We start from the raw sequence: 25,098 nt of genomic DNA, 5'->3' as shown, positions 1-25,098 counted from the left end.
GACAGTGAGAGAGGGAATATAAGCAGGGGTAGTGGGAGAGAGAAAAGCAGGCTCCCCACTGAGCAGGGAGCCCGATGCAGGGCTGGATCCCAGGACACCAGGATCACGAACTGAGTGGAAGGCAGATGCTCAACGACTGAGCCACCCAGGCGCCCAAAGTTTTTATTTTTTAAAGTAATCTCTACACTCAATATGGGGCTCAAACTCAAAACTCCAAGATCAAGAGTCGCACGCTCTCCTGACTGAACCAGCCAGGCGCCCCTCATTCTTCCATGTTTGTTTAAGACTTTGGTGTCTGACCTTTCCTCCTGGGACTCTGGCCCATGCTAGGGGATTGGTGGTCAGGCTTGGCCTGGGTCTAGTGATTCAGGGTCTAGGGATTCAGTTCAGGCTTGGCCTGGGTGTTGTAGTAGACCATAGAATTAGGGAGCTTCGTGTTAATATCTTAGATGTGGGGAGATGGGAATCCTTGAGATCTGAACACCAAGACCATTGGAGGTGGAAGGGACAGAAAATTTAGCATCTGAAGCAAAGGATATCTTTTGTAGGCTCCCATTTAAAAAATTAAGAGTTTTTTTAAGAACAGTTTTAGGTTCACAGCTAAATTGAGGGAAAGATACAAAGACTTCTGTTATTATTATATTTAAGTAAGCTTTGTGCCCACTGTGGGTCTCAAACTCATGACCCTGAAGTCAAGAATCACATGCTTTAGCAATTGAGCCAGGCAGGCGCCCTGAGATTCCCATCACTTTTTGAAATATTGATCTTTATTTTATAGGGAATGTAGTAATATAATATAATCTAAAAAAATTAAAATCTGTAGATATTTTGAATTCTCTTGCTCCCCCTGTTATTTTTGTGTTCCTCGGAGGTGGTAACCTGTTAGTGTTTGGAATTTGTACATACTGGACTTTTTTCTGTTTACATAGATATGTATGAAACCAGAAAAGTGTTATTTTTGTGTCTTATTTATACAAATTGGGGTCACATTTTATGGATCACTTTGATATTTCTCTGATTCAGTAAGGTGCCTTGACAGTATTTCAGGTTGGTACAAAAAGATACTTCTCATTGATTTTGGCTACTGTATAATATTTTATAGTATAGGCAGATATGCTATATTCAGTTATTTTCCTATTGAGAGACATTAAGGTATTTTTTTGTTGTTATGAACGATTCTTACTGTGTTTTAAGTGTCAGTGTTCTTTTCTTAGGCCTTTTGTTTTCTTTTCTCATGTTGCTCTTCTAGGTGATCTCAACTTTTCTGACAGTTCCACTTAACTGTCTACATATGGATGATGCCCAACTCTGTCTGCAGACCAGTGTCCAGCTGCTCATGTGGCTGGCATCACAGGGATATTGTGCACACTCACCACTGTGCGGCCTCCTGCTCCTCCTTACTTGTCGCCTCACCTGGTGTCCTGTGACATGGTAAACAGCACGCAGTTATTAGGCCCAAAAGACTTCCCTTCCCCTCCCACAGCCAACAACCAGCGTGTCACTGGGACTTTTCCTCCCTAGTATTTCTTGGATCCAGTTGCTTTTTTTTCCTCTTCATTGCCACTATCTTGTACCTTAGTTTTGTGGATTTACAAAACAAGAGTACCTGTGAGTATTAAATAAATTAGTAACACGTAAAATGCTTAGAAAAATAGATCGGCTCCCAGTAAGTGCCATGTGAATGTTGTTATCATCATCACATCGTCGTTGTGGGGTTCTTCTCATCTTAGTGTACATAATACCTTTTTGTCTCTACCTCCAGTCTTGATTTTATCCTTCCCCACCTCCATTCCACTCTGCACATTGCAGCCAGAGTGATCTTTAGAATATATATGAATGTTCATGGTCTAACTTTCCTGCTTAAAAAACTTCCATGATCTTGCTTTTACATGATTTGTCACCCCCACCTAGAATGCTTTTTCCCTTGATCTTTGAATGACAGTTTTTTAGGGGTTTGTTGTTGTTTTATTTTGTTTTGAGATATATGTTTTTATTTACTTTAATTTTTTATTTTTATTTTTTCTAAAGATGTTGTTTATATGACAGAGAGCACAAGCAGGGGGAGCTGCAGTGGGAGAGGGAGAAGCAGATTCCCCACTGAACAGGGAGCCTGATGAGGGGCTTGATCCCAGGACTCTGGGATCACGAGTTGAGCCAAACTGATTGGCTTAACTGATTGAGCCACCCACGCATCCGGAGATACCAGTTTTTAAATGTCATGTCCTCAGAGAGGCCTTCCCCTGGCCACTTAATTATTCCAAAGTAGCCACCCATATCCTTTCTGTTGCCTCACCTATTTTAATTCTTTCTATAGCACTTAATATGTGATTTTTTTCAAGTTTATTCATGTGTCTGTTTATATAGTCTCTTTCAATTAATATTTATGTATGTATGTTTGTATGTATGTTTTTTTTAAGTAGACTGCATGCCCAGCCTCAGATCAAGGGTTGTGTGCTTTGCTGACTGAGCCAGCCAGGCACCCTGGTCTCCTTCAGTTAGAATTAAATTCTCTGAGAACAGGAAGGAATGTTGTCTGTTTAATTCACTCTTACATTTCTTGTATGTATAACAATGTCTGGTACATTGTAGACACTCAGTGAATACTTGTGAAGTGAATTATAAAACAGTTTCATACGTATTATGAAGCCCTTTTTGGTCTCTCCAGCATCTTCTGCTTCAGGACACCCTCTGCTTTGGCCTCTCCACTTCCCAGCTCATCCCATCTCTTCAGATGTGTTTTCTTGCTGCAGGACCTTTGCATATGCTATTCCCTCTACTTAGAACACTTTTCCTCAAGTGCCCAGCCTCTGCCTGGGTATCTCCTATTTATCCTTCATGTTTCAGCTTAGGTCTAACTTCACTTGACTGCCCTTCTTAGTCATACAGCTCTACATGCGTTACCTTTAATTATACATACCGTAATTATTTGTCTGTCTCCCTCACTATATGGTAAATTTTGGGGGGCAAAGACATATGTCTTATTCACCATGTATTCTTAGTCGTAACTGCTGTGGGCCAGAAGCATCTCTTGAGGTGGGGTGCTGGGTAGGAGTACCCAGAGTACCAATGTCAGGGTAAGGTCTGGTCATTTGGCCCTGGCTCATCGTTATTCTCCTTATTCCACCTTTGGTGATCCCAGTGTTTGCCTGGATGAACTATCTAACATGCTTGAGATGAATCATCTAAAACATTTGTCTTTCTCTGAGACATATTCATAAAAATCAGTGTACCTGGCAGAGGACTTGCCCAGGAATGGGACATGAGTGCTAAGGATGAAAGTTGCGGATCTGGGTAGGCAGAATATTTACTCTGAGTGGCTGATGGCAGAATAACTGAGAGTGGAGTGCACTTCTAAGCAAGGAAGGAATCAAAAGGCCTTAGGGATAAGGTGAGGCAAAGATGAAACAGGAAGCTGAATCATTAATTCAGAAACCTAGAGAATCAGGATAATGGGTGGAGTGTAAGAATGGACAGGGCAAGCAGTTCATGATTAAGGTCATAAATAATCTTGGGGATTACTTAAATCATCTTTTGGCATTCTTACCTCTTTAGTGTGGAACCAGCTTTTGGATTAGAAGGAGGATCAGGTAGTTGACATATAAAGGTTTGAACTAGATTGCCTATTACTTTGTATTTTATGTGTTAATTATCTGAAAGTCAGATCCTCAGAAATCCTACTGTACCTTTTCCCCACACTTCAGTTTCTGCTCATTTTTAAATATACTAGGTTTAACTAGCTAATCTTTGGAAAAGTTTCCTGTAGCAATCCGTCCTGGTGCTCCTCTTAGGTAGGCTGAGGATACTCCCTTCAGGTAGGGTGAGCACTCCTTCAGGCTGTACCTCCTCCCACCAGACCATGCCTAGGAGCTGGCCTCAGCAGCCTTGGGAGTTCAGGACTCTGCCTAGCCTGAATCTGTGGATTTCTGTCTGAATTTTGGGGAGGGACACGGAAGTGTAAAATATAGGATGGGATTCTATCAGTGAGGCATGGTAAAAGTAGTGGAAGACTGGCCGGGTGTGCATAGAGGTAGGATCTGAAGGTGTGTAGGCAGTGGTTTTTGAAGTCTCTGACCTGGAATGGTCCTTGAGTTTATGGCAGTGTTAGGTGCTCTGATGTGCCAAGTGGAGAATCTTGGTGAGTGGTGCCTGCCATTAGCCCTTAGGGGTGTTCTGTATGTTTTCTGTGTGGCCTGAAGGTCTGCTACAGACTGGTAGCTGGCTTCATGGTGGTTGCTTGGTGAGGGGGAGTTATGGAGATAGGAACAGTACTTATTGAAGATGGGTATGTTTTCTTTGAAGATTGGATAGAGTGATTATGTGCACATCCTGGGCAGTCTAAGGCCAGTCACCTTGCCTCTGTGAGGCAAGGCATCTATCGGCACTCTTCTCCTAGGGTTTTGCTGGGAAAAGTGGCCTAAGAGAGCCAGAGATCATGGCCATTGTTAGTGATTCCCTCAAGAATGCTCCCTGTCTTTGACTCTTCTGTTCTCTAAACCTTATGCTCGGATGTTCTGCCTTCTATTTGCTGCTTTGGTACCTTCAAATTTTTCTTTCTTTCTTTCTTTTTTTTAAGATTTTTATTTATTTGACAGACAGAGATCACAAGCATGCAGAGAGGCAGGCAGAGAGAAAGGGAGAAGCAGGCTCCCCGCCAAGCAGAGAGCCCGATTCGGGGCTCAATCCCAGGACCCCAGGATCATGACCTGAGCCGAAGGCAGAGGCTAAACCCATTGAGCCACCCAGGTGCCCCTGATTTGTTTTTTAAATAGAAACATCAGGGCTCCTGGGTGGCTCAGTGGGTTTAAGCTTCTGCGAGGTCATGATCTCAGGATCCTGGGATCGAGTCCCGCATCGGGCTCTCTGCTTGGCAGGGAGCCTGCTTCCTCCTCTCTCTCTCTCTCTGCCTGCCTCTCTGCCTAGTTGTGATCTCTCTGTCAAATCAATAAATAAAATTCTAAAAAAATAAAAAAATAGAAACATCACTTTTAATGACCAGTTAGGGCCACAACAGACAGCTTCCAGAATAGAAGTAAGACAGTCCCAAGACAACGGAGTGTGAAATCGTCTCAGATAGTTAATAAAAATATGGACTGCTTTACAAATTTGTATGTCATCCTTGTGCAGGGGCCATGCTAACCTTCTCTGTATTGTTCCAATTTTAGTATGTGTGCTGCTGAAGCGAGCACAGGAATCTGCATTTTGATTGCCTCCCAGATGACTCTGACTACAGTCATCATCTGCAGACCATATTTGGAGAAACTGACAGAGGATTCCACTGACCTCTCATCTCTAAAGGGGAAGAAAGGGGATTTGAACACTTTACTTGGATCTAAAGGTCCTAGGAAACCCAGTCTGTCATCCAGTGGGAATAATGGATAACTGCATGTACCGGCACCTCATCTTCTCATTGCCACAGTAGATGCAGAGCCAGATGAGGTGGACAAGGGCTTCATAACTAAGCTGTGGCAGGTCAGTAGCTCTGGGATTTACAGGAAGCTTTGACTTTGGACTCAGAAAACAGGCTAGAATGTGGACCCTGAAGGCTACTGGTCGCGTGGCAGATTTTCTCAAGGGTGCCTCTCTTTTCCTGTGTACATTGACCCTATCCTAGTACAGGTTTTCTTTATTTGGTTCCCAAGCTGTCTTCACTCCCAGTTGATGCTATTGTATACACACAGCTGCCGCTATCCTTCTATAAGAACCTTGTCTTTCCTTTTCAAGTCCTCTGTTACATTCCTGTTACCTATAGGATCAAGTCCAAATGTCTTAGGTTGTAATAAACAGCTTTAGACAATTTGGCCCAAATTATGGCCTATAAGATCGAGGACGATCTGGTCCTTGCCTTTTTCTCAAGTCTTATCCCAAGCCCTTCTCTCATCTCCTGGGCACCCTTATTTGTTCATAGTTCCTTGATCTCTTCTTCTGCTCTCTGGTTTCAGAGCCTTTGTAGTGCTATAGCCTCTGCCTAAGGCTATAGCCTTTACCCTGCTCTTCACCTCATTAACTATCCCTTACTTTTAAGTGTCAGTTGAACATTATCTCCTCTTTTTTTTTTTTTTTAAAGATTATTTATTTATTTGACACAGAGAGAGAGAGAGAGGCACAAGGAGGCAGAGCAGCAGGCAAAGGGAGAAGCAGGCTCCCTGCTGGGCAGGGAGCCCGATGTGGGGATCAGTCCCAGGACCCTGGGATCATAACCTGAACTGAAGGCAGATGCTTAACGGACTGAGCCCCCCAGGTGTCCCCACATTATCTCCTCTTAGAAGTTTTTCTGGCTATTCTATACAAAGCATCTCAATGTTACTTTTTATTTTTATACCTCATTTGCTTCCATTAGACCACTTACTGCTTTTTACTAGTTTGTCTTTCTCTCCTATTAGATTATAAGTTCCATGAAGGTAGGGACCTTCTTGCTCATGGTTGTATCTTCAGTGCTTAGAGGCACTTGGGAAGTACTTGTTGACTATAAATTACTTTTCACCTTCTTGTCAGTAGCTGTGTGGGTGCTTTGTGGCCCTGCACAACTCTCACCCTTTGCATGGATTGTTGCCTCTGCTGAAGGCACCCTTTCTCTCATTACCTGGTCAGATTTTTTTCTTGTCCTTTTCCACTTCTCTAAGCAAGTCTTTGACTTCCCCAGGTAGTGCTGGTTCAATAGAGACAGCTCTTTGGTTCTCTCAAGTGGATTTCTTGCCCTGTGTAGTGATTTCATCTGTATAAGAGATAGATGGTATTACCCTGGGTTTGTAGATGATAAACCAGAAGCTCTGAGTGGTGGATTAACTTGGAAATGGCAGAACTGAGATTCCAGCCCCATTGTATGCATAGAGCCCTCACTCATTCTACCTTGTTGTGATCTAAAAGAAACCAAATAGTAGACTGAGAGACACTGAAGTGAAAGAGATGTTTTTTGTTTTTAATTGAGTAATGAAAGTGTTAGTGTGGGGGTAATGGGGGGTTTATTTGTCTTATATTTTTTCAGGGTTAAACCCAGTAAAAGGTATACTGTTAACAAGCCATTTATAAGGATGATGAAGTAAAGGGTGACCAGAATATTCAGAGGACAATGTGTGTTCTTTTTCTTTTCCTTTTCTTTAAGATTTTATTTATATACTTGAGAGAGAGAGAGCGTGAGAGGAGAGAGTGTCAGGGGGAGTAGCAGACTCCTGCTGAGCAGGGAGCCCAATGCAGGACTGGATCCTGGGACTCCAGGATCATGACCTGAGCTGAAGGCAGTCACTCAACCAACTAAGCCACCCAGACGCCCCTCCTGTGTTTTCTTGATCATCTTTGGTGACAAACAGTCAACATATACTCTAGTAGAAATAAGTCAAGGTGAAACACTATTAAATTCAAACCAAAGCAAGTATCAGTGGTCATTAATAGTTGCTTGGAGGATATATAAAGAGTTAAATCTGAATATATTTTTAAAAAAAGATTATTTATTTATTTATTTGACAGAGATCACAAGTAGGTAGAGAGGCAGGCAGAGAGAGAAAGAGAAAGGAGGAAGCAGGCTCCCCGCTGAGCAAAGAGCCTGATGTGGAGCTCGATCCCAGGACCCTGAGATCATAACCTGAGCTGAAGGCAGAGGCTTTAACCCACTGAGCCACCCAGGTGCCCAAAATCTGAATATTTTTGTTAAGGGAGAAAGATATGCAAAATTGGTGTGCATAGTCTTTAACACATTTTGCTTAAAAATACATCTTAGTATATATTGTTAAAATACTAGTTGAATAGGGCGCATGAGCAGCTCAGTGGGTTAAAGTCTCTGCCTTTGGCTCAGGTCATGATCTCAGGGTCCTGGGATCGAGCCCTGCATTGGGCTCTCTGCTCAGCAGGGAGCCTGCTTCCCTCTCACTCTCTGCCTGCCTCTCGGCCTACTTGTGATCTCTGTCTGTCAAATAAATAAATAAACTCTTTGAAAAAAAGAAAAAGATACTAGTTGAATAGGGATGCCTTGGTGCCTTAGTCGGTTAAGCGTCTGTCTTTGGTTTGAGTCATGATCCCAGGGTTCTGGGATCGAGTACCACATTGGGCTCCCTGCTCAGTGGGGAGCCTGCTTCTCCCTCTGCCTGCTGCTCCCCCTGCTTGTTTTCTCTCTCTGACAAATAAATAAAATCTTTAAAACAAAAATACTAGTTGAATAAATTGTAGTGGATATTGCCATATTATGTAGTGTTAAAAAGAATGAGACATACAGGCACATACACACTGACACCCTGATATGGAACAATCTCTGAGATCCATTATTAAGGCAAAGTGCAGAATAATGTTTGTGGCATGCTAGTATTAGTATTTGTGTGCAAAAGGGGAGGATTCTGTCTACTTACTATACCCAGATTACCTCTTCTTTGTTTTGTTTTGTTTTTTTTGTTTTATTTTTAAAGATTTATTTGAGAGAGAGAATGTATATGTGTGGGAGACAGAAAGTGGGGGGAGGAGCAAAGGGAGAGGGAGAGAATCTCTAGCAGACTCCCCACTGAGCACACACAGCCCAGTGTGGGGGGTTCAGTCTCACGACCCTGAGATTATGACCTGAACCGAAATCAAGAGTTGGATACTTAACTGACAACCAGCCAAATATCCCAAGTTTTATAAACTTTTTAAGTACTTTGCTTTACCCTCTAAATGTGATCCTGAAAAGTTGAATGTAAATGTGTGTGTGTGTGTGTGTGTGTGTGTGTGTGTGTTAACAGGGATTGGGTAGAGAGGTATTAAGTTACATCTCTCTGAACTTCACAGGAAAGAGGAAGAAGGAAGATCCTTTCTGTCTAGTGAATGATCCCTAACTTAATGTATTTCGATTTTGGTAAATGACATTTTTCTTGAAGTGAAACACATTTCTACTGAGAATTGAGCAAAAGGGAGATTGTGTTTGAAATTGAAGATACCCATGTGTGTCAGGATACCCCATTATTTGTCTGTCTGTTCTCCTGTTCGTGCACTAAAAATCTTGGAGCCCCCATCTATAACATGTTTCCTGTGTGTTGATTTTGTTTTTCCAAATGGAGTAAATTCTTTTTTTTTTTTTTTTTGAAGATTTTATTTATTTATTTGACAGAAAGAGATCACAAGTAGGCAGAGAAGCAGGCAGAGAGAGAGGGAGGGGAAGCAGGCTCTCTGCTGAGCGGAGAGCCAGATGCAGTGCTCGATCCCAGGACCCTGGGATCATGATCTGAGCTGAAGGCAGAGGCTTTAACCCACTGAACCACCCAGGCACCCCTGGAGTAAATTCTTGAAGGTGGGAGGCATATCTCATGATTATATCTTATAGTGACAAGCATAATAGAAGTTGCTCAGTAGCCCCTTGGGTGCCTGGGTGGCTCAGTCGTTAAGTGTCTGCCTTCGGCTCAGGTCAGAGCCCTGGGATTGAGCCCTGCATTGGCCTCCCTCCTCAGCGGGGAGCCTGCTTCTCCCTCTCCTACTCCCCTGCCTGTGTTCCCTCTCTCACTGTCTCTCTCTCTCTCTCTCTGTCAAAAAATAAATAAAATCTTAAAAAAAAATAAGTTGCTCAGTAGCTACATATTCAAGGAAGATAAGAGAGAGGTGGAGAGAGAAAGCCACTTCTGTCAAAGAGATGATTGCTTTTGAATTTTCTCTGACTCATCTTTTCTCTTTACTAGTAAAGAATTTCTTCCAGTTGTACTAAGTGTGTTGGAGGATTTTGGGGGTGTGTCTGTGTATGTATTGGAAGGATGTTCCCTGCTGAAAGCCCAGGAAAGAGCAGAAGCTGGAATGGGGCATGAAGGCTGTTGACCTAATGGTGTCTAATGAGACTTCTGTGTTGCAGCCCTGAGGAGAATCTCAGATTGTCTTACCTGTTCTAAATTCAAGCTTGGGTATTCACCTGTCAGCAGGGCACCTGGACCTGTGTGTGCCATAGACTTCCTAAATTTAGTAGCGACATGGTAGGAAAGTTTGGTTAAAGTGATTTGTCATTTTTGGTGAGAGTATATGAAAACTCTTAACACCAGGACTTGTGTATTATTGGTATCCAAGAGGTGAGAGAGAGTATGTGAGAAATATTTTGAAACTGTTACATTTTTCCTTAGATCCCCTGCCTCTCACGTGCCTCCTATTCTTAGCTAAATAGGGGATAGCAACATGGATTCCACATTTGGGAAGTTGCCAATTCCTTGTTGGTGGCTTTATGCTCAGGCAGGAGGTGTAATTGGCTTCTACATATCTGACAACAAATATATCTGGACCCTGTTTGCCAGGTTACTCAAAACCTTACCCCAGACTGAAAACGTCACCTTGGGCAACATTCTTGGTAGGGACCTAGGTTTGAGAATCTTAGTGGGGAAGACTGTGAATCTCTAGGGTAGTCATGCAAGGTGGTGATTGTATGGGATTGGACAGGAGTTTAACTTAGCCAGGATAGCTTCATGGATGTAGCTATGGAGGAAGGGATAAAGTAGGGAGTAAAATGGGCTCAGCTCTGTGTCATTTTCTGCTCCTAGGAAGATGTAGGCACTGTGTGCCAGGGGCAGAGCTCTGGCTTATCACTCCCCTTTGAGAGTCAGTCTTACCCCTGGCTGCCCTACAAGGCATTTGGGGTTCAGTAGGAGATGAAACAGGGAATCTGAATCAGATAGACCTTGCTTCAAATCTTTTTTTTTTTTTTTAAGATTTTATTTTATTCATTTGGTGGGGGGGAGCACAAGCAGTGGGAGAGGCAGATGAAGAGGGAGAAACAGACTCCCTGCCCAGCCGAGAGCCTGACATGGGACTCAATCCCAGAACCCAGAGATCATGACCCGAGCCAAAGGCAGATGCCCAGGCACCCTAACCTTACTTCAAATCTTGCAGATATGCAGGAAGGAAGTGTGTGTCCCAGGATCTGTTTTCTGTGTGCTGAAATAAGGAATCCCATCCAGGTGTGTGGAGGTTTCCCTCCATCCTTCTTAGGCCCCTTCAGCTTGCTTCCATGTTAAGCTTTCATCCTTTTCACCCTGTCACTGGCCTGGCATCTAGAAAGAGGAGGGGGAAGGGTGAGAAAGGAAGGGGAGAGTTAAAGAACTTGCAGGGGTAGGTGGATTTGTGATCCTTAAATCCTTTCTGGAACAAAGTGTAGGGGGTGCCTGTGTGGCTCACTTGGTCGGGCATCTGACTTTTGATTTCAGCTCAGGTCGTGATCTTGGGGTGTGGAGCCTGCTTAGGATTTTCTCTCCCTCTCCCTGAGCCCCTCCCTCCCCCAATAAATAAATAAATGAAAGTATAGGTGTGGGGAGAAGAATGAGTAAGTTGGAGAACAAATAAAGGCTGCCGGTACCACTTGTCTGGCAGTCAGCCTGGACCCTTGGTTGGTATTATCAAGTTCTTTCTGTGTTGTTCCTCCATCCCAATTTAAAGCATAAGCGTATATACACATGTAATTTCATATCAAAGAAATCATACCTTAATACTGTTTTTCTTCTTTATACCATTTTGTAATCTTTTTTCACCTTTCCCCCCACTTTATTGAGATATAATTGGCATATAACATTGTATAAGTTTAGGGTGTACAGTATGATGATTTGAAATGTATATATTTTTAAGTTATTATCATAATATGGTTAACACATCCATCACCTGACATAGTTCCCTGTTTTCTGTGTGTGTGGTGAGAATCCTTTCTCATTTTATAATTTGTTATAGACGCCTTATTATATAAATAAATGTAGAATAAATGGCTAAATTATATTTCTTTTCTTTTTTTTAAAAAAGATTTTATTGGGGCGCCTGGGTGGCTCAGTGGTTAAAGCCTCTGCCTTCGGCTCAAGTCATGATCTCAGGGTCCTGGGATCGAGCCCCACGTCGGGCTCTCTGCTCAGCGGGGAGCCTGCTTCCCTTCCTCTCTCTCTCTCTGCCTGCCTCTCTGCCTACTTGTGATCTCTGTCAAATAAATAAAATCTTAAAAAAAAAAAAGATTTTATTTATTTATTTGATAGAGGTCACAAGTAGGCGGAGAGGCAGGCAAAGAGAGAAGGGAGAAGCAGGCTCCCCGCTGAGCAGAGAGCCCGATGTGGGGCTCGATCCCAGGACCTGGAGATCATGACCTGAGCTGAAGGCAGAGGCTTAACCCACTGAGCCACCCAGGTGCCCCTAAATTATATTTCAATATGTGGATGTACCATAATGCTTTTTATTTTTATCTTTTTTTTTCTTAAGATTTTATTTATTTATTTGACAGACAGAGATCACAAGCAGTCAGAGAGGCAGGAAGAGAGAGAGGAGGAAGCAGGCTCCCTGCTGAGCAGAGAGCCTGATGCAGGGCTCGATCCGAGGACCCTGGGATCATGACCTAAGCCGAAAGCAGAGGCTTTAACCCACTGAGCCACCCAGGCGCCCCTGCTTTTTATTTTTTAATATTTAATCTGTTTATCTTTTTTTTTTTAAGATTTTATTTATTTATTTGACAGACAGAGATCACAAGTAGGCAGAGAGGCAGGCAGAGAGAGAGAAAGGGAAGCAGGCTCCCTGCTGAGCAAAGAGCCCGATGCGGGGCTCGATCCCAGGACCCTGGAATCATGACCTGAGCTGAAGGCAGAAGCTTTAACCCACTGAGCCACCCAGGCGCCCCTAATCTGTTTATCTTACCTGTTATCTATGGGACCTTCCCTGACTCCCTTACTTAAAATTGTAGCAAACCCCCCTTTCTTTCCTATCTCCCTTTTCTCCTTTGTTTTTCTCTGTAGCGATTAACACCACTTGATACACTGTATACTTTTATTTGTTTATTGCCCAACACCTTCCATTAGAATGTAAGCTCCATGAAGACAGAGACTTTTTTTTTCTTCTTTTTTTATTCACTGCTCTCTGTTACGTAGGACAGTTCCTGGCACACAGTTGGTATTCAGTAAATATTTGTTGAATGAATGAATTTGTTGGACTTCCGGTGTATTTGTTGGACTTTTTATTTGCAGTATTTTTTTTTTTTTTAAAGTAATCTCTACACCTAATGTGGGACTCAGACTCAGGGACACTGAGAACAAGAGTTGCACACTCTATTGACTGAGCCAGCCAGGTGCTCCTATTTGCTGTATTTTTGTTATTATATACATGCTGTGATAAATGCCCTGTATATAATCTTTGTACACTTGTCTACTTATCTTAGGATAAATTCTTTTTTTTTTAAAATTTTATTTATTTATTTGATAGTGAGAGAGAATGAGAGGGGAGAAGGTCAGAGGGAGAAGCAGACTCCTCATGGAGTTGGGAGTCCAACATGGGACTTGATCCCGGGATTCCGGGATTGTGACCTGAGCCAAAGGCAGTTGCTTAACCTGTAAGGGCTTATTTAGCCAGAGTGGCCCCACCTCTGTTGAACAGCCATTTTGTTGTATATGCAGTAAAACTTAAACTGACCCTGTCTACCCCCCCAACCAGTCCCAGGTAACAAAGCCCAAATACAAGGATGGGTCAGGTCAGGTGGAGATAACAGCCCAAATGGGGGGATGAGTTGGGTCCAATCAGTAAAGTGCACATACTGTCTCCCTAGCTACCAAGGAATGTGGGCCCCACCTTTTGGGTGCCAATTCTAACCAAGGTGATAGGCTAGTTCAAATAGCTACTATGGGGTGAATTGTAATTCAATTGGCCACCCTTGTGTGACCTAGCATGTCTGTGCAGCTTTCTCTGTGTGTTACAATCTCATTCGCCACCTGTGTGTGGCCAGGCCCAACCACATGGCCTTTGCTCTATAAAGGTTAGTCTGTAAGGCAGGGAGGGATCGCCCTTTCTGTAAGAGACAGCCCCGAATGGTTGGTTTGATTCTAGATGCTTGGCGCGAAATAAAGCTTTGCTTGACCTTCGCTTTATATCAGTCTCGCTCCTTTAATCACGGATCCATTGTTGGGGGACCTTTCAAACCAACTGAGCCACCCAGGTGCCCCACTTAGGATAAATTCTTAAGAAATAGAATGGCTCACAATGAATACTGTTACGCTGAAAAGAAATAAAAAATTAAAAAAAAATAGAATGGCTCAGTTGAAGGATATGCACATTTAAAATGTCAATTTATGGAACCAAATACCCTTAAGAAAACTCCTGCCAATGGCACATGAGATTGCCTACATTGCCAGTAATACTGTGTTGTATGTTTTTCATTTCCACATCTGACAGGTGAAAAGTGGTCTTGTCACTATAATATGGTAGTTGAGAATGTGACTCTGATAGATGTGATGTGATACGGCATATGACTCTGGAGCCCATCTGCTGGGGCCTGATTTCTGACTCAGCCACTTACTGTGTGACCTTGGGTAAGTCATTTAATTTCTCTCTTAGTTTCATCTTTGATAAGGTAAGCATAATGATAGCACCTGTTTCAGGAAGAATAAGTCAATTAATCTAAGTAAAATGCTTCAAATAGTAATGGAGACATGCAGATCAATAAGTAGGACTTAATTTTTTTATATTAAAGATTGAACATCTTTTCAAATGTATTTTGGACATTTATGTATTTTTTTAGTCACTTATGCATGTCTTTTGGTTGTTTTTTTTTTTTTTTTAAGACCTTTATTTATTTGACAGAGAGAGACATAGCCAGAGAGGGAACACCAGCAGGGGGAGGGAACACAAGCAGGGGGAGTGGGAGAGGGAGAAGCAGGCTTCCCGCTGGGCAGGAAGCCTGATAAGGGGCTCCATCCGAGGACTCTGGGATCTTGACCCGAAGACAGATGCTTAACAGGAGGCACCCAGGTGCCCCTGTTTTTTGCATGTGTTCCCAGTAATGTTTTCTTTTTCTTTTTTTTTTTTTTTAAAGATTTTATTTATTTATTTGATAGGCAGAGATCACAAGTAGGCAGAGAGGCAGGCAGAGAGAGATGGGGAAGCAGGCTCCCCGCTGAGCAGAGAGCCCGATGCGGGGCTCGATCCCAGCACCCTGAGATCATGACCTGAGCTGAAGGCAGAGGCCCTAACCCACTGAGCCACCCAGACGCCCCCCCAGTAATGTTTTCTTAATAACTTAAAAGAGGTAAAGTACTGACTATAATATATAACAGAATTGTTCCTAGTTTATCATTTGTCTTTTGACTGTGTTTATGCAATTTTTTTCTCTTGGGAAGTTTTACATTTTTAGGTAGTCAAAATAATCTTTTTTCTTAGTTTTTCCTGCTGCTAGGCCAGTGTTTAGAAAAGGCATGTCTCCCTACCTCAAAAACATAAAAAAATGGTTACTCATTCTCTTTGAGTACTTGGTGTGTGTGTGTGTGCACCTTCTTTTAAATCTTTAAATTTAACCTTTAAGTCTTTGATCCTTCTGGAATTTATTTTGATATGAAGATAGCAGTTGAGATCTGGCTCTATTTCTTTTCGGTCGTGTACTGCCCCAGACCTGTTTATTAAAGAAGACCAGGAGCCTTTAATCTTTTCTCCCCTCCCCTAATCTGAAAGTAAGATACCCTAGAGATAGGAGATCTCCATTTTGGAGAATGAATTTCATGTTTGGACTCAGTCATTCAGTTGCTCAGCTGTGGGATGAATATGCTGTGTAAAGCAGTTTGGGATCAGAACTCACAGCCTGACTAAGCGATGAAACTGCTGCATTCCCTAGTGTAGCTTCCCTGCTGGCTCTTCTCTGGAGGGGCCTTCTCAGTGCATCTTAGTTTGAGGACTGCTCTGAAGGGCCATTGTTAGCTTGGAATGACAGGTTTTGTGTTCTTAAGAAACAAATAAAGTGATTGTGGTGGATATTTCCTTACTCCAGCCTGAGAGTGGGGTGGGGTGTTGATGGGTGGGGGGGCATTGAATGGTAATGAACACATTGTTTTCCTTTTTTTTTAAATTTTTTTTAATTTTAATAAACATATAATGTGTTTTTATCCCCAGGGGTACAGGTCTGTGAATTGCCAGGTTTACACATTTCACAGCACTCATCATAGCACATACCCTCCCCAATCTCCATTTCCCCACTACCCTCTCCCGTCCCCCCTACCCCAGCAACCCTCAGTCTGTTTTTTGAGATTGAGTCTTTTATGGTTTGTCTCCCTCCCAATCCCATCTTTTCATTTTTTCTTTTCCTACCTCCCCCCAACCCCCCCGCATTGCATCTCCACTTCCTCATATCAAAGAGATCATATGATAGTTGCCTTTCTCCGATTGACTTATTTCGCTAAGCATGATACTCTCTAGTTCCATCCACATCGTCACAAATGGCAAGATTTCATGTCTTTTGATGGCTGCATAGTATTCCATTGTATATATGTATATCACATCTTCTTTATCCATTCATCTGTTGATGGATATCTAGGCTCTTTCCACAGTTTGGCTATTGTGGACATTGCTGCTATAAACATTCGGGTGCATGTGCCCCTTCAGAGCACCATGTTTGTATCTTTAGGATATATACCCAGTAGTGCAATTGCTGGGTCATAGGGTAGCTCTATTTTCAGTTTTTTGAGGAACCTCCACACTGTTTTCCAGAGTGGTTGCACCAGCTTGCATTCCCACCAGCAGTGTAGGAGGGTTCCCCTTTCTCTGCATCCTTGCCAGCATCTGTCATTTCTTGACTTGTTAATTTTAGCCATTCTGACTGGTGTGAGGTGGTATCTCATTGTGGTTTTGATTTGTATTTCCCTGATGCTGAGTGATGTGGAGCATTTTTTCATGTGTCTGTTGGCCATCTGGATGTCTTCTTTGCAGAAATGTCTGTTCATGTCCTCTGCCCATTTCTTGACTGGATTATTTGTTCTTTGGGTATTGAGTTTGATAAGCTCTTTATAGATTTTGGATACTAGCCCTTTATCTGATATGTCGCTTGCAAATATCTTCTCCCATTCTGTCAGTTGTCTTTTGGTTTTGTTAACTGTTTCCTTTGCTGTGCAAAAGCTTTTGATCTTGATGAAATCCCAATAGTTCATTTTTGCCCTTGCTTCTGTTGCCTTTGGCGATGTTCCTAGGAAGAAGTTGCTGCGGTTGAGGTCAAAGAGGTTGCTGGCTGCATTCTCCTCAAGGATTTTAACACATTGTTTTCTACCTGTGTCCTCATCAGCTCTTTTTGGAACTCTTGTCCCATCTAATTTCTTCCCTCTAATCAAGATGGAGGGAGAGGAATTCCTCTATAACCGAGCTCTCATATATCCCATGGCAGCTGTCATTTGCCAAAGATGTTGAAGAAGGGTAGCTGACTCTTATATGGCATATGTTATGTGCCAGTAACTGTTCCAAGCACCTTACATATATAAAGTCTTTATGAGATTGGTTCTCTGTACTGAGTTGCATAGTGTCCTCCCCAAAATTCATGTCCACCCAGAACCTATGAATGTGATCTTATTTGGAAATAGGATCCTTGTAGATGTAAGCAGGTTAAGATGAAGTCATACTGGGTTAGGATGGGCCCTAATCCAGTGACTGGTGTTCTTATATGAAGAGGGATACATAGAGGGAAGATGTCCGTGTGAAGATGGAAGCAGAGATTGGAGTTGTGCTGCCACAAACCAAAGAATGTCAAGGATTACTGGCAACCACCAGAAGCTGGAAGTGGCAAAGAAAGATTCTCCCCTGGAGCCTTCACAGGGAGCATGGTCCTGCTGAAACCTTGATTTTGGACTTCTAGCCTCCAGAACTGTGAGAGAATAAATGTCCTTTGTTGGAAGCCACCAACTTTGTAGTGTTTGTTATAGCAGCCCTGGGAAACCAACATATGTTCTTTTATTATCTCCATTTTCAGATAAGAAAACAGGCCCAGAGAGGTCAGATACTCTGAGATCTGTCTAGGCCGCTACTCTGCTGGCTGGGCACTTACTCTGAAGTTCCTGATGTTGCTGTTGTCAGCTCTACACCTTCGCCATGGCCATCACACCTTCTGGTAGTGCTGGCACTGAGCTGCTGGAATGGCTCCTTCTGTAACACAGCAGGCCACAGCCTTTCCCCCATTCTTGCCCATTTCATGCCCTAAAGCCAAAACTCCTCTCAGGGGCTTTTGACTGTAGACTGATCATTTCAGCAGGTTGCTTTGTGGCCCCACTCTTCCAGGTGAAATCAGGCTTTTATTTTCATTTCCATGCAGTGTCAGAGAAATGTGGGTGACAGTTGTGGGGAGGGTCACTCAGCTTCTCCTGGCAGTTATAATGCTTCCCATTTCTGGCCTGCTATGCTTCCTAGAATTCCTGTCAGTAGACAACTCATGTCTTGATTGTTTTTGGAGCTTCAGGGTGTCTCACACAGCCCACGTGCCACATATCAGTTCATGGCTGCGAGCAGAGAAGTGGCAGCATCATGACTGCATTGACTCTGAGGGCCCTGGTCACTTGTTCTTGATTAACCCAACATACTACAGTGGCTCTCTTCTCTGCCAAAGTGAGCGGAGGGGATAAGGATGTTATCTGACCCAGCCCATCCCCCTAAACAGCAGCTCCTTGTTTGCCCATGGCCTCTTTTGCTGGCATCCCAGAAGGGATCTCCTCCCTCGGCATCCCATTGCTGGCTGCAGAATCTTGCCTACTTTCCAATATGAACCTTTTGCTTTGGATCCTGCTCTTACTCTTTTTTGTTTGTTTGTTTTAATTTCATTTACTTATTTTGAGAGAGTGAGAGAAAGCACGAGCAGGGATAGGAGAAGAGGGAGAAGGACAAGTGAGAGAAAGTGTGAGCAGGGGGAAGAGAAGAGGAAGAGGGACAAGCAGACTCTGTCCTGAACGTGGAGCTGGAGGTGGGGCTTGATCCCCCAACCCTGAGATCATGAGCTGAGCCAAAACCAAGAGTCAGATGCTCAACCCACTAAGCCACCCAGGTGCCCCAATCCTGCTCCTGTTCTTAACAACTCTCACTAGACTGAGTTCCAGGAACTCAGGAACCATATTTGTTTTGTTTGCTGCTGTATCCCAGGACTGAGCAAAGACCTGACACTTCTCTAGCCCCTCAAGAAATATTTATTGAATGAAGAACTGAATATTGACCTTGACGCTTTGGAATCCTGGTCTTCTTTGCTTCTTGATAAAGCCAGGGACCAGATTAAGAACTTCGGAGGCCTAAGCAATAGAAAGATTATGATGTCCCTCATATTTTCAGCCCTCAATATGTATTTGAAAAACAATATTTAACACAGAATCAGTATAAGGAAATTGAGCAAAGTATAAGGCAAATCTAGCAAAATTCTGTTTTTTATCATGGTGACTAATTAGATAAATATAATTCAAAATATTTGCAATTACTGTCTCTGCTTTGCCAGTTTTCTAAGCACATGCTTTTGGATAATCCTGCCTGGACCAGTCATTTCCTCCCTTTGGACTTCTTCATTTCATCTTTATTCCATCTGCTAAAGTTGCCAGCCAGTCCCTTTCACCCCCGTAGGGGTGTCTGGCTTCTGAGACCCCCCAGCCTAGACTAAATGCCCTGGGCTCACTGAGGGCTTGCCAAGAAAGTCAAGTTGAACATGCACACTGCTAAAGAGTACCTCAGGGAACTTGCATATTGGGTTACGATTTATAGTCAATATAGCGCATTGTGCCAAGTGATTACACTTGGGCCGTTTTTAGTTGTAATAATCTTCTTCTGTGATCCTGTATGTGGAAACCCCAGAAAAACATCCCTGTGGTCCTCCTTCCTGCATCACTGAGAAGATGCAGTCCCACTCTGCCATTAATTAATCTCTGTTATTCTGGCTTTGTTGAAACCATTCATAGGAGCAAGGTATGATTCTGGAAGTGTAGAGCCCAGGCCTTCCACAGGCTATTCCAAGGCTGTGACTGTAATCAACTCTGTTGCTGTTTCATTTCAAAGAGCTTAAAATAGTGTTGGAAACTTCCTAGGAAAAAAGCACCACTGTAACTTCTTGGCTAAGGAAGCAGTGTGTGCTGGCCAGAGCAGAAGCAATGGCCAAGGTCCCAAGTTCTTTTCTGGACCTGTTGATTTGGGGTGTGATATTTGGCAATCTGAGATGCTGTCCTATAGCTCTGATGGTTCATCTTCAGCACAGAGAATGATGTGGGCCATGCCTGTAGAGAGAGAGGCTGACATTGGTCCCCTGTGATCTTAGGGGAGCCTCATCATTAGATGTCCTTTCTTTCATTTGAATTTCTAGTTCTTTTTAAAAATTTTAAAAATATTTTATTTGTTTAGAGGTGCCTGGGTGGCTCAGTTGTTAAGTGTCTGCCTTTGCCTCAGGTCATAATCCTAGGGTCCTGAGATTGAGCCCCACATCGGGCTCCCTGCTCAGGGAGAAGCCTGTTTCTCCCTCTCCCTGTGCCCCTGCTTGTGTTCCCTCTTTCACTGTCTCTCTCTCTGTCAAATAAATAAAATCTTAAAAAAGAAAAAAAAAAAAGCCAGGATTCCAGAATCAGCTGACCTTGGAAATCTACCTCGTGTTAAAAAAAAAAAAAAAGATTTTATTTATTTAGAGAGTGAGAACAAGTGAGGGGAGAGGCAGAGAGAGAGAGGGAGTGAGAAAATCTCAAGTAGATTCTACACTGAGCACAGAGCCTAATGCGGGGCTCCATCTCACCACCCTGAGATCATAACCTGAGCTGAAATCAAGAGTCTGATGCTTAGCCAACTGAGCCACCCCAAAAATTTTTTTAAAGGTTTTTATTAAGTAATTTCTACACCCAGTGTGGGGCTCAAACTCACAACCCTGAGATCAAGAGTTGGTGTGCACAGAGTCAGGGCCCCCTCTAGCTCTTCTTCTTCTTCTTCTTCTTCTTCTTCTTCTTCTTCTTCTTCTTTTTTAAAAAGATTTTATTCATTTATTTGTCAGAGAGACAGTGAGAGAGGGAACACAAGCAGGGGGAGTGGGAGAGAGGGAGAAGCAGGCTTCCCGCCAAGCAGGGAGCCTGATCTTGACTTGATCCCAAGACGCTGGGACCATGACCTGAGCCAAAGGCAGATGCTTAATGACTGAGCCACCCAGGTGCCCTAGCTCTAATGTAATGTAGAAATCCTCCCCATCTTCCACAGAATTAATGCAGTATTTTATTTTTATGAAAGATTTTTTTTTTAGATTTTTAAAATTTATTTATTTGACAGACAGAGATCACAAGTAGGCAGAGAGGCAGGCAGAGAGAAAGAGGAAGGGAAGCAGGCTCCCTGCTGAGCAGAGAGCCCGATGTGGGGCTCGATCCCAGGACCTGAGCTGAAGGCAGAGGTTTTAACCCACTGAGCCACCCAGGCGTCCCGAATTAATACAGTATTAATACCTACATTTTACTTGAATTCGTTTCATCAGAATTGCTTTGTGGTGTGATTAGATCAGTTCTTCCCCCCCCCCCCCCAAGATTTATTTGAGAGAGAGTGAATGAGCAGGGAGAGGGAGACAAGTAGACTCCCTGCCCAGCAGGGAGCCTGATATGGGGCTTGATCCCAGGTCCCAGAGATCATGACTGGAGCTGAAATCAAGGGTTGGACATGTAACTGACAGAGCCACCCAGGTGCCCCTAAATCAGTTCATCTAAGGGATGTGAACTTTAATAGGGTTTAGGAAAAGAAGGTTAGGTTTGTGTGGGGTACACACCTTGGCCTTGGATAGCCAGAGAGTAACATTTGGGCACCAGGTGCATGATGAGCCAGATGAGAGAGAACAAACTCTTATCCCTGGAGAGCCAGGCATGTATTAGATGCTTTTCATATATTTTCTTATTTAATTATCATAATGCAAACCAATAAAGTATCATCTTCACTTTTGCACATGGGCAAGGTGACGGTCAAAGAAGTTATGTAACTTGTCCAAGGTCAGATAGCTAATAAAAGGCTGAGCTAGGGTTTATTTCTCCTCAGGTCTGTCCAGTTCCAAAGCCTATGCTGTTTTCACAGAGCTCTTCTGTCTCTGACAAGATTTGGGGAGAGGAGAGAAGATGGAGAGATGCATCTTTCTCTACCTCACAGTTTTACTCGTTGAGATGTGTTTAGCCAGAGCATCCTGTTTATAGATGCTAGGTTCTATATATAGAGATGCTGCAACAACATATGTGGGAAGGATACCAATTGGCCGTAGGGGAGGATTAAAAGAAAGCCTTTGTTCTTTACCTCTAAGTTTTCATTGCAGTGTAATCTACAAGTGTCAGAACACCACTGGTGACTCTGGTTCACTGCTTAAGAGGCCCTGTCCTGTTCTCCAAATAAAATTTGTTGATATGTCCCAAGGAGTAAGCCATGATGGGGGCAGAGATGAGGGTGTGGTGTGCCCTTACTGTATGTTCTGGAGCTGGTGACACCTGTTATGTGACTATTACAGTGAATTATTACTGAGTAAACAAGAGGTGTCTCTCTTTTGCCTTTCTAAGGGAGACCAGATGGCATTGGGTGCTGGCCCAGGTCCAGAGGAGCCTGGCCTCTGGGCTGACAGAGAAGACAGCTTGAGTGTGTCAGGTAATGGACTAAGAAGAGACAAGGCTGGACTGTCAAGTGGAATCATTTCAGGGGCACCAAGAATGTGTGTTGCCCCTCAAAGACTTGCTTCAGCTCTTTGCTAGTGTTCAGAATTCCACAAGTGAAATTTATTTCCCTTGATTTAAGTCTTTGAGACCCTATTAAAAATGAAGAGACTCCAGGAAGGGGTCTGACTGTGAAGCATTTTGTAAGTGGAGGTGTGAGTGAATGTGATTGATTTCTGAGAACTGAACTGAGGCAGGGACAGAGAGGAAAGGGCACTCTGCCCTCATCATAGGGACAGGAAGGAGAAACTATTGAGTTTGAGATAAAGGCCCTGAAAAGAGAAGTTGGGTCCCTAAAGAAACACTTTGTTTTCTTTACAGTTTTGACTGAGAAGACAAGCACTGAGGGTGATGGGGTTGGAGGCTCATGATTCCAAGAGGGAGTGTTGCATGGAGAAACTTCCCGTGAGCATGCTGGGTATTCAGGCAGAATGTTGCCTGGAGAACAGCTGACAAGCAGAATGTAACAAGGAATGTAGGACCTTTGGGTCTGTGGTTTGCTGTGATATCCTGAGACAAGACCAGCACAGATCTTAGGAAGTGGGAGGCAGCTTCCCAGAAGTGATGTAAAATGGTGGCGCAAAAGAGGTTGCTGATGACAACATGGGCAGGGCACTTCCTCAGAGGTTGCTGGTCACCGACAACTTCTGGTCTTAATTTCCCAATGTGCTGTGCTGAGATAGGGCTTTACCAGAAAGCAAAATACGCCATGTCAAAAGCAGTGACAAAGCATTTGGGGTGTCCACACAAAGGTGCAGTTTCCTCTTGTCCTATAACTTTGTGGAGCCAAAATAACTAATCCAGAGGCTGCCAGAATAGCACCTGTGATTCAGATCTACAACTTTTTTTGACCTGAGAGCCTTTCTAGTTCACTGTTCATCATCTTTCATCTAGCACTGCTTTCAAACGGCCTTTGTGATCTGAATTCTCACATCTTTTCTCCCCCAGGGAGTCTTTGACAGAAGCAACTCAAATTTCAGTGCCTTTTCCAGCTCCTCACAGTTGGGTTCATGGATGCCCTCCACTTCAGGCTTGAACTTCTACGGTGTCCACGTTCCTACCCCAAGTCTAGAGCATTTTGTTTTGGTTCAATTCAGGCCTCTGGGGTCCTTCTAGCACATTTCCCTAGAAGGCTCTTCTAGGAATAGTCTCCACCTCTCACCTCCTGAAGTTTGACAGGGTCTGGACCTCCCTCCTTAGTGGAATTAGCACAGCTCTGTAGAGTTTCTGGATGTAGTACACCCCTTCATCCCTCCCCAACCATCATAGCCCGATACAGAAGATCTATTGATGTAGCTAGATCTACTATCACCAGGATTTTGGAGCCAGTGCCCCCAGCAGGGTGGGACTCCTGGATAGGTGTACCATACTGTGAGTGACAGCTCTATTACTCTCTGCCTCTCCTTCATCTCACCTTTATTTTGGCTTTTTCCTAAGAGCATCAAGCTCCGTCCAGTTGCCCTGCCTGGACCCCCTAGTCTTGTCTAGGACTATGACTCTGCTCAGTCAGCACCTTACCAGAGGCTGGGGCTTTTGCTTTCCAGGCTTGCTCAGGCCAGGTCCCTTCTCTGATACTAGAGACTCTTCTTTTATCCCCTTCATCCCCCCACTAGAGACTTTCTTCCATCTAGGCTTCTGTGGGTAGAGTCTTGCCCATGCACAGATCGCCCAGTTGTTGACTATCCTGAACTCTGCCTGCTACTCTTTATTTTTGGGCTAATTGGATGTCATGCTAGTCTGCTCAGCTGTACTTTTGGAACAAGCTTCTTAGCTTAGTTGGGCTCTGTCCTGAATTTCATGTTAGTTCTCCAACTGCCTCTGCCCCCAAAACAGCTTTTAATATGCATTTATAAAGTTTCAGAAGGGAGATAGAGAATATAATATTTTCCAAAGTTATTTAAATAAAGAACCATTTTTTTGGAGGAATATTAAACTCTCACAGAATATGGTGTTTGGTGGAGCACAGTTTTGGATAGTATGAGGCTTTATCCTAAAGGAATGGACGTCAAATGGAGGAATTCCAGGTGGAGGTAATGGGACAGTCAGTGAAAAAACACTGTTTGTGGGTAGGAAGTCTCTCTTGGTGCCCTTCATTCAGCAAATGCCTACTGAGCACCTGGTGTTTACCAGTCTTTCTGGCGGAATCACTTCATGTGGTTGACTGCTTAACTGTGTGGTGTCTGCGTAAGGACAGCTCTGATCTGGAGTATAGCTCTAAGGTGGGGAAGACGTAGGGATTCTACATTCTTTCTCGCACATTCAGATCTTCTTCCTCTTTCCACCAAGTAAAACAGGAAGTAGTGAATGAGCTGATGCCATCATCAGCTTCTGGATCCAAAGAAGGAAGCTTCGCTGAGGCTGCTTTGCCCAGGTTTGACCTCTTCCAGGATTTCTCTAGCACTCCTGAGCCCCCCTTCCATCTCACTCTGGGAGTATTTGTCTCAGCATCAGTCTCAGGTCTTACAGCTAGTTCAGGATTTCAACTTCGCCTACAGAATCAGTGCCAAGTGGGATGGAGCTCATTCTTGTGAAATGATTATGGCACTGTAAATTTCTGTTCTGCCTATGAAATTCCTCCTTTATAGCTCATGGGTAGTCCAGACTATTATTTTTTTTCAACCCTTCAGTGGAGATAAACCCATGCCCTGTAGGCAGGCAGTCTTGCAGGTGGAGATCATTTAAATCTGGCAGGGTGGGTGACCAAGTGCCAGGAGCTGCAGCTGGCAGAGCTGGTCCCCAAAGAGGA

The 25,098-nt window shown here is 43.5% G+C and overlaps 1 long non-coding RNA gene across 5 annotated transcripts in view; it reads left to right on the top strand.

The window, feature by feature from the left end:
• The window catches only part of LOC308349914, a 57,514-nt gene that overhangs the window by 19,245 nt on the left and 13,171 nt on the right, over window positions 1-25,098 (top strand). For all 5 annotated transcript variants that reach the window (XR_013967491.1, XR_013967492.1, XR_013967493.1 and 2 more), the window contains 2 exons: window positions 1,250-1,431; window positions 14,110-14,246. This is a non-coding gene — a long non-coding RNA (uncharacterized lncRNA). The remainder of the gene's footprint in view (window positions 1-1,249; window positions 1,432-14,109; window positions 14,247-25,098) is intronic.

The sequence above is a fragment of the Martes martes genome, assembly GCF_963455335.1.
Source record: "Martes martes genome assembly, chromosome: 9".
Taxonomy (NCBI): domain Eukaryota; kingdom Metazoa; phylum Chordata; class Mammalia; order Carnivora; family Mustelidae; genus Martes; species Martes martes.
This window is presented reverse-complemented; position numbering and strand designations above follow the sequence as displayed.